Raw genomic sequence first — 9881 nt, 5'->3', positions numbered from 1 at the left:
TCGATACGAGTCACTCACCATTCCAAGAAGCTCTTGAAGCACAAGAACATTTTTGAAAGTAATATATTTTTTAAGAAACATAACTAATGTTTATAACACAATAATAATAGATATTTATTGATTAAAGTGTGAAGTATGTATTTTCTAACATACTCGTACCTAGTTATTTGCAAAATTGTAGAATATGTCAAGTTGTCTAAGCGTTGAAGTCTTTAATATGAGTGATTTGCGGTTCCCTGCGCCTGCGCTCGGTGACGATCATAACACCGCAATGAACGTGGTTTATGTCGTACTCCAACTAGTTCTATGACTTTACTGTGGTCTGGGTTCATCTGCTTAAACTGCTAGGAATACGTAATGATGAAAAGCTATTTATTTAGCTGACGTAACTATACTCGTACATTTATTGGAAAATATGACTGAAGGGTGGAAACTTTCGTAGTATACAAAAGCTCTCAATATACCTACTATTTAATCTTCCTTTCCATATTTAGTGACTATAATTAACAAAAGTAGGTACATGTTAGTTAAATTATATTAAAATTAAAATTAACGGTCTAATATTCTTATTGTTTGCGCCTCCGATTACAAACTAGTGCAATCGCAAATTTTAATCTAAAAAGAGATATTCTGAGATAAGCATAATCAAGCACCTTAGAAATTAGAAAACGTGAATATAATCTAATATTTTAATACACGTAAGTTACGTGACAAAACACACATATTTTCTTTTCCAGTTTTTCCGTCTAGTCACAAGATATAATTCCAGTAGATTATTTTAAAACACCATAAAAGAAAATATTATCTTAACATTTTTAGGTATAACTTGTATTAGAAACAAATATATATCAACGCATTAATAACATGTATAAATAAATAAATAAATGTAGCAAGTAATAACGTAATTAAAAGAGTCTTGAAACTTTTTCTATGATAATATCCTGAATAAAAAAATGTATTCCCAGGTAGATAGCGCCCTCTTCATTTATCGTGCAAAACAACTAACACTGCACCAGGCTTTCATAAACTTACATTCAAACCTAGCAGTAAAAGCTCGCACAGAGCTTTCCGCCCATTGATCTAGTAAAGTGGTGCCCTCTACGATACTTTCAGAAAGAGTTTAACTTCGTGCGCCTTGTGATAGATGGCGTGACCTTTCGTTAAAGCTCAAGGTTTTAGCTTGCTTTTGAATAATGTATCAAGGGACCGACGTAAATAGATAACATAACTGGGTAACATAAATATCTATGAATAGTATGCTGTTACGGAAAACTGTGCGGAAAACATGTAAGGCATATCGATGGGGTCAAGAGCAAATTACGGTGATACAGTCTCAAAATTCGGTAAAAATCATCCTTACTCGGTCTCAAAATGGAGTAACAGGTCTTTTCAGTATTCTTTAGTATTCTAATTAGGTAATTTGGGAAAGCTTATCTGCCAACTTTTCTTCTTTAGGCTTCTTTCATTTGGCTTTAAACTGCAATATGCATACAATATGTAAAAAAATCTACATTTTCTTCAGGAAAAATCAACTCGCTTCAGGTGTGTAACTTTATTTTATAAAACGTATTTCATTATTATATGACTACTAGCTTTCCGCCCGCGGCTTCGCCCGCGTGGAATTTTGTCTGTCACAGAAAAACTTTATCGCGCGCGTCCCTGTTTCAAAAACCGGGATAAAAACTATCCTATGTTCTTTCCCGGGACTCAAACTATCTCTATGCCAAATTTCATCAAAATCGGTTGCGAGGTTTAAGCGGGAAAGCGTAACAGACAGACAGACAGACAGACAGACAGACAGACAGACAGACAGAGTTACTTTCGCATTTATAATATTACTAGCTTTCCGCCCGCGGCTTCGCCCGCGTGGAATTTTGTCTGTCACAGAAAAACTTTATCGCGCGCGTCCCTGTTTCAAAAACCGGGATAAAAACTATCCTATGTTCTTTCCCGGGACTCAAACTATCTCTATGCCAAATTTCATCAAAATCGGTTGCGAGGTTTAAGCGGGAAAGCGTAACAGACAGACAGACAGACAGACAGACAGACAGACAGACAGACAGACAGACAGAGTTACTTTCGCATTTATAATATTAGTTGGGATATAGTTGGGATATCCTTATTATGATAAGAGATTAAAACAATAAAACATATGAGTCAGCATTTTCTATTAAGCATAAGTTCTCATAAATTATAGACTGAATTTATCACGCTCGGCGTCGACTAATATTTTTTCAGCGAAATATCATGCCAAGAGTGTTGTGAGTCAGACAGGCGAGTGGGAGTATCAAAGGAACGCCCACGTTTACAGTCCTACAGGGCGTTTTTAGTTTGTGCCATTTTTCCAGCTGTCAAAGAGTTCTGCGGTACAAAAATAATTAAAAATATACAAAAAATAAAGCATTTAATGTAAAACGATTTAGTTCTGCGATATTTTAATGTTGAAACATCGGCTAGAACGGCCTGTATTAAAATTTGCGTCGGATATTAAGCTGTGCCACAAAAATACTGTCGAACTTTCATATACAGGTAATGTTACCTTTAATCGTTAATTCATGAAAGCTAATGTGAAACCATTGATGTTTTTTCCATTAAAATACTTATACATTGTTACTAAGGCAAAATGCTGATGGGGAAATAACATGTATTAGTTTATTGAACCTTCATCACGTTCTATTTTATCAATTCATAAACAACTCGCTTTAGGATATTAATACACTTATCAGAATTGGTAGAGACATAGATCATTAGTATTTCGTTGTAGCTATAAGTAGCTTGGTACATTCATACAGTCTTTGGGGCTGGTTAAAAATAGCCTGTGCTCAATACTTAGGTACCAACCTATTACAATTCCATTGGAACACTTGTTGCATGGAAGGTTTGACGTCACCCCCCCCCCCCCCCCTTCCAGTGGCTCGAGCTGGCTGAAGGGGGAGCCGCGCCCCCACTGGGGGCCGCTGATGACGTAAAGCCGTGTTCATGAATGAAATGGAACCCAACCGTCATGATCTGTCCAGCATTACATAATATTTAGCTACCCACTCGATTATTTTCCACACACAGAAGCCCAACAAGCACCGTATATTGCAATCAATGTTGCAGCAATTATGAAAACAATTACTGCCAACAACAACCTTCCTTGGTATCGCTGACGCAAAACTGAAACGATAGGAAACTTGCGTCAATGCACTGGAATATTAAAATAACTTCTGATAATTGCAAGATACTGACTTTATAGGTAACTGAATTTTTATGAATAAGCATTTAACTGTTGCAGAAGAGCTACTAAAAATAAACTTAATAGGTAAGAAAATAATTGAAAATAACTTTTGAATTAATTTTCATTTTAGGGAATAAATGTGGGTGGATGCGATTCAAATAGGCACTTGTACGAGTACTTTGAATTCAAAGAATCTAATTCACTAAAAGTGACTTTGGAGCCATTCATATTTTAAAATCGATCTGAAAGATCAAAAGCAAAAGACTTAACAGTATATTTACATAGATGTCACCTTTATGATAAACCAAAGCACACAAACAACGTCAAGGAAGAGCGCACATCGAATTTCACCGGTAAGGTAAACATGAGCGGATCACAAAACTTGGATTACTATATTCATGACCCATGTGTGGAAAACAAACAACACGTCAACTTCTGTTCAAAAAACTTATCTAGGTACCAACCACCCAATTCCAAGACTGTAACTTCGTAGTTTCTACGAGAAAAAATGGAATAAACTAGTTTCGGTCGGCTCTATATAGGATTTTACGTCAATCCGATATTGAAACTTTTTATTTATACCCTGAAATCTTATACATTGAAGTCGACCCGAAGATCCGCAAAAATAACAAGGGGAAAAGTCGTTACTTTGTTTTATATTCTTTGACGTTACGTAAGGGCTGGGGGCTGGGGCATAATGTGATCACACTCAATGTCTTGTCAAGTAATCTTTATGACGTGTAGGTACTTTGTATCCTTACTTGTAGGTACCTAACATTATTTAAGAACATGAAGTTACACGTGGAAAATTTTCACAAAAATGATATATGAAAAGTAAAACGAGGAAAATGAGCAGGGTATGGAGTTCCAAGAAGGACTATCATCGGAATGTAATTATTTATTTAAATATTACATAAAAAAAGTTTGTGTTATGGTGTAGGTACTTTTGTAATTAATTTGCTTTTATTTATAGTAACTAGTCAATTCTGACCTTGAACGGGTAAATACATACATCATTTAGTAACCGTGATTTCTAATAAAACCCTGTTAGAGAGAGGCAGACTGAAAAACAAATACCTTATTAAAATGCCTTCAAGCTGCTCATGTAAACATTTTATTGCGATTCAAAGAAAATTGTATTTGCTTATTTATTTTAAGTCAAAAATAAGTTGTCCTTTATGTACTTTCTTATGATTTATAGAGAACCAATTAAGTGTCTGAACAGAGTGTTGCGGCAGGTACAAAAGACACTTAACTTCAGTGATATTCTATTTATTGCGAAGATAATTTACAACCATGTGCACACACTTGAATGGTAGGAAAAAGAGACCATAGAGAGGGGCCATAGAGCATACAACGCTTCTGGGTTGCCAGATATCGTTATTAAATTTTTACCAGTGTCGAACCATAAGATTTCTTTTCATGAAAAGATGTTCAAAATTGGATCAGCTATTCCACAAACGTCCTCTGATTAATATAGGCAGGCTCCCAGTGATTTCCACAGAGGGAAAATTATAATCAGCCTGCATTTAGCGGCTTCTCATAACTTTAATTAGGTCCGCTTGCGACGAAGTACTAGTACCTACCTATAAGATATGTCAGCATTAATAACGCTACACTGTAATTCGAATTATTCCACGAAACTGTCGAACTTATAGTAATTCCAAGTAATTAAGTTGTGTTAACGGAGTATATTTGAATCTACTAATTTAAATAAATGTCTTGAAGTTCTAAATATAGTTTTAGTTCAGATTCAAACTCAAACACAAAAGTTATAAATATAAAAGATACATGACTAAGTATACAAGTTTTAAAGAGAGAAAATAAACTTATTATCGTTAATATTAAATGTGGGTACATACCAGTAGGTACGTGTATGTACCTAGTAAGCTTTGCAGTCAAATGCTTCAGTTTTCAGCCTTAATTTTTAGACAGAAAAATATCGCTGAGTTTGAAATTTGATTCATCGCTTTTCAGCATTGCAGTGATTTTAAGACATGTCCCTATATCCCTAATGAGTGACACTAATCCTTTTTCGTATTTTATTTGTTTCCAAAGACATTTTTACCACAGGCTCAACCCTATAAATAACATTTTAAATTAATAGTTACCGTCATATTGAGAACCTCACGCAGTTCCATAAATTATGACCCAATCGCCCTAGACACTATCGACCCAACGGAGTCAAGCAATTAATTTTCCCTTTCAAGTGTAGTTATTTATACATTAGCAGTATAGGATGCTCAAAGGCTGAAATGCTGAAGCGACTACCAGCCCAGTCTAAAAATAGCCTCAGCTACCCTCCAAGCCGTGAGCGGAATAATATCGTTGCCATGAATAGCGAAGGTGCGAGCGAGAGGAAAGACCACCTGCGCAGCTTCGAACCTATTTAGATCGTTCTAGACATGGATGAAAAAGACAGCAGGCGGAGGGTGAGGTGGCTTCGATAGCTATGCATACTCGCTATGTAGCCCCGAAAAGGTCCTGGGTATATGTTAGTATCCCACCCTTCATTCATAGCGCTTCAGCATATACGTATTAAAATAGTTATAATTGAATCAGAAACGTGTCTGGCGTTGCATAAAACATTGAGTGATTAAAGGGTTTTGTTAGCACTACAATAGATTTTAATCCATTTAATAGATGGTTATTTCAGTATAGAGCTTTGTACTAGTAGCAGGCCTGTTCATCTCCGCGAGTTTACATCGAAAACAAAACACGCACGATGGCCCACCTACAGGATACTATTCGACAAGGCCTCACATACGAGCGAACATTGACTCACGCACGCGTATTCTTGTGTATGATGGAAGAAAATAAAGAAAATGGTGTACTAAATACTGTGCAGTATTTAACTGCCTAAATAATAATAAAAACACAGAATATCCTTTTTTAAGTTGCTTCAAGACACTGAGAGGTAAATAAGTAGTTAATATTATTCATGATAATTCATGCTAAATCCTGAGGCTAAATCATGTATTTCCTCCGCCATTTTCCGCAGTTTGGCACCTCACGTCACATCATTTTACCGAAGTCAGCCCTATAGCTTCGGCGCAGTGCCGATCACTGACGTTTGTCAACAAAATGGTGCTTGACTCTTGAGACAGGCTAAATTACACCATATTGTTAATGACATTGAGCATACATTTTTTAAATACCTTCTCGAAGTAAAACTTCTGTACGTAGTACTTATTATTATTCTGTGCTAGTAGGTACTTTTAATACATACCAGTCTAGCTGCATTTTGTTATTCGGTTCAACACATTTATTTTTCTCAAAACGAATCATAGTCATGACTAACAATAATGTATCAACTTCACTTTAACCAGGCCTGTTCATCTCCGCGAGTTTACATCGAAAACAAAACACGCACGATTGCCCCCTACAAGAGTACTATTCGACAAGGCCTCACATACGAGCGAACATTGACTCACGCACGCGTATTCTTGTGTATGATGGAAAAAAATAAAGAAAATGGTGTACTAAATAGTGTGCAGTATTTAACTGCCTAAATAATAATAAAAACACAGAATGTACTTTTTTAAGTTGCCTGAAGACACTGAGAGGTAAATAAGTAGTTAATATTATACATGATAATTCATGCTAAATCATGTATTTCCTCCGCCATTTTCTGCAGATTGGCACCTCACGTCACATCATTTTACCGAAGTCAGCCCTATAGCTTCGGCGCAGTATCGATCACTGACGTTTGTCAACAAAACTTCTGACAAACTTGCTTGACTCTTGAGACAAGCTAAATTACACCATATTGTTAATGACATTGAGCATACATTTTTTTAAATACCTTCGCGAAGTAAAACTTCTGTACGTAGTACTTATTATTATTCTGTGCTTTAACTACTACAATTGCGTTGCTCTGAATTACAAAAATGGGTGCTAGATCTTCTACTTAACTACGACGTACTACACCGAAACCATAGTATGGTAATGAGTTCTCGTTCTCGTTTCAGCCAAATGACGTCCACTGCTGAACAAAGGCCTCCCCTAAGGCTTTCCGTGATTAACGGTACTGAGCTGCCCGCATCCAGGTTCTTCCCGCGACCTTTACCTGATCGTCGGTCAACTAGTAGGAGGCCTGCCCTTCCAGCCCGTGGTCGCCACTCGAGAACTTTTGCCCCAACAGCCATCGTCTCTACAAGCTATGTGCCCCGCCCACTGCCACTTGATAATATGATAATGAGTACCGGAACGTTATACTATTTCTCCTGCAATAATAAAATAAAGAAACTACCGTCCTGTTTAGCAAATTAATGTCTATATACTCGTATATTATGGGCATGTTAGCAAGGAGTACCAAGAGAGACACATTAACTCAAACAGCTGCTGTTGATTTTCCAGTTTCAGTCAGTAGTAAATTAACTACGCATTGATTTGAGTATTTCATGGAAAACACCGATTTAAAATCCGTCAAAAATATATACGATTCGACGATCATAATGATTCTCAACTTAATCAATTATGCCTTATGAGTCAAAATCCCTTGTTACCACCTAAGTGGTTATTGTGTTTACAGATATACCTACAAGTTTTCTTCTGAAAGTTAACGAAAAGATATTTTTAACTCTATATTTTGAATTACTTCGAATAATAACTTTATAAGAATGATGGAATGATCTAGGTTTATTCAGATTCCGCTGATATACAGTCGACTTCATAAGAAATTCCACTTAAAATGTTGAATAGAATAGAATAGAATAGAAAACTTTTTATTTGCAAGAAAGGTATACAAGCAGGTAAGACATAGATTAAAACAGGGAGGAATAAACAAGTGGACAATTAACTGCTTGTGCCCCTCTGACAAAAAGGCACCCGCTCAGCGTACATCAAGACCGCCAGGGCTTGTCTTGAAACTGATTTTCAGCGGGGGCCCTCTGTTGTCACGGCGTACCCCTGCTGACGGAGATGCAAGAGGAGAAAGGAGTCCACAAGTCCGGCAGCAGAGAGAACGCAGCAGGGGGGCGCAATAGAAAAAGAGAAAACAAACAAACAAAAAGAAAGAAACAAAAAAGCACCATAAAAATTAAATAATAAAAATAAATTCATTTTACATTAATAAATTATGAATTACAATAATAACACTGCACAACAGCATTTCTGATGATTGGGTTATGTTACATGATATTAGTCCAATTTTTAATGACGATTTCAAATCTGTGATTGAAATATTTTTATCAGCTCTGGTTAAAAAAATATGACACTTGGGTCTTTTTGTAAAAAAACACTCTTTTTTTTAGAGATGATCCTATTTTATGAATTTGTTAAGTTGAAAAAACTTTCTTTTATTTGACTTCCTTGCTGATGCTGAAGGCAGACAGCTCTTCTGAATGATTTAACAGCAGTCTGCCATCATGTGTGCATTCCAGTGGCCCTGATAGCGTCCCTCTATCGTACGAAGGCCCTGGTGGATTTGCTCGCCATGTTCTTCACTTAGATCCTTAAGAGTTGTGATAAAATTGTTCAGGTGATTGCAAAGAGAGAGTAATTCGATGTTTATATTACATCCAACCAAAAAACATGTTTGTAAGTGACTCATACGTTGTTCGATGTGTAAGAATAGTAGATTTTTTCGGATTTTCCAAAAAAAAAAATTAAAATGCCAAAATAACTCATTCCATGTCTTTTCGGAAGACTTGAAGATCCTAAATCTCTAAAACGATCGTTTAAACCATCTTAGCTACATGGTTTTGAAAATTTCGGGTCACATTCAAAGTCTCTACCACACTGACAGTTTTCGCCTCAAAATCCTCATGTGAAGTATCAACATGAGGTTCAGGTGACTTCTTAGGGTTGAAAAGACATCTACATGCCAAACGTATGCAAGGAATTACCATTTAGTTCAATATTTTTTGGTTAATACCATTTTTGTTCAAAAATAAAAATAACAGTCGTCGCGATGGTTCAAGGGTTCCTTTCAGATCATAGCGGTTTCGTACCTAAATCTACACATATTCTTATTTGTTTATAAACGTAAAAACTCAACGCATCTTTTCCACGCCTTTTGCGGAATTCAAGGCTTATCTTTCATTTCCACTGGGTCCCCAAACTAATTTTTGTAAGCCAATTTTACGAACTTTGTCACATTTAAACAGATTATTTAATCATATCCTCTCCGCAAATGAAACAAAATTGATTTAGATCAATCACACAAACACTTCTTAATGCTACCATATTAAATTATACAAAGAAAACATAGTATTTTTTTAACTGTCGGCGAATTAAGACTGAAATTTAGCAATTTTTGAGTGAAAGCTATAACACGTAAACAAGAGCTGCTACGAAAAAATGGACGGCAGATTCAGAATCAGCGACGTCAAATTAGTAAACATCATGTAATGAAAGTCAATCATCAGCCAAAAGTTGCAATTTTGTTGTGCAGTGTAATAAATTACAATTATAATAAATTACAATAAAGGACATTGTCAGAAACCGCCTAAAAAACCGCCCAAAAACATTAACCCATCATAATTATTTTCTATTTTTTTTAATACATTAAGCACCCTTTCATTCTAATGGACACTTAAGCATTGAAAAATTAAATAAATAAGTCTTTTAACGTTTATTCTATAATACTATTACAACTTCCGGACGTTTTGGTGCGTGGCATGGTCTAAAACCTATCAAGTTCCATAATTTTTGCCGA

The sequence above is a fragment of the Ostrinia nubilalis genome, chromosome 6 (assembly GCF_963855985.1).
Source record: "Ostrinia nubilalis chromosome 6, ilOstNubi1.1, whole genome shotgun sequence".
Lineage (NCBI taxonomy): Eukaryota > Metazoa > Arthropoda > Insecta > Lepidoptera > Crambidae > Ostrinia > Ostrinia nubilalis.
Note: the sequence above shows the minus strand (reverse complement) of the source record.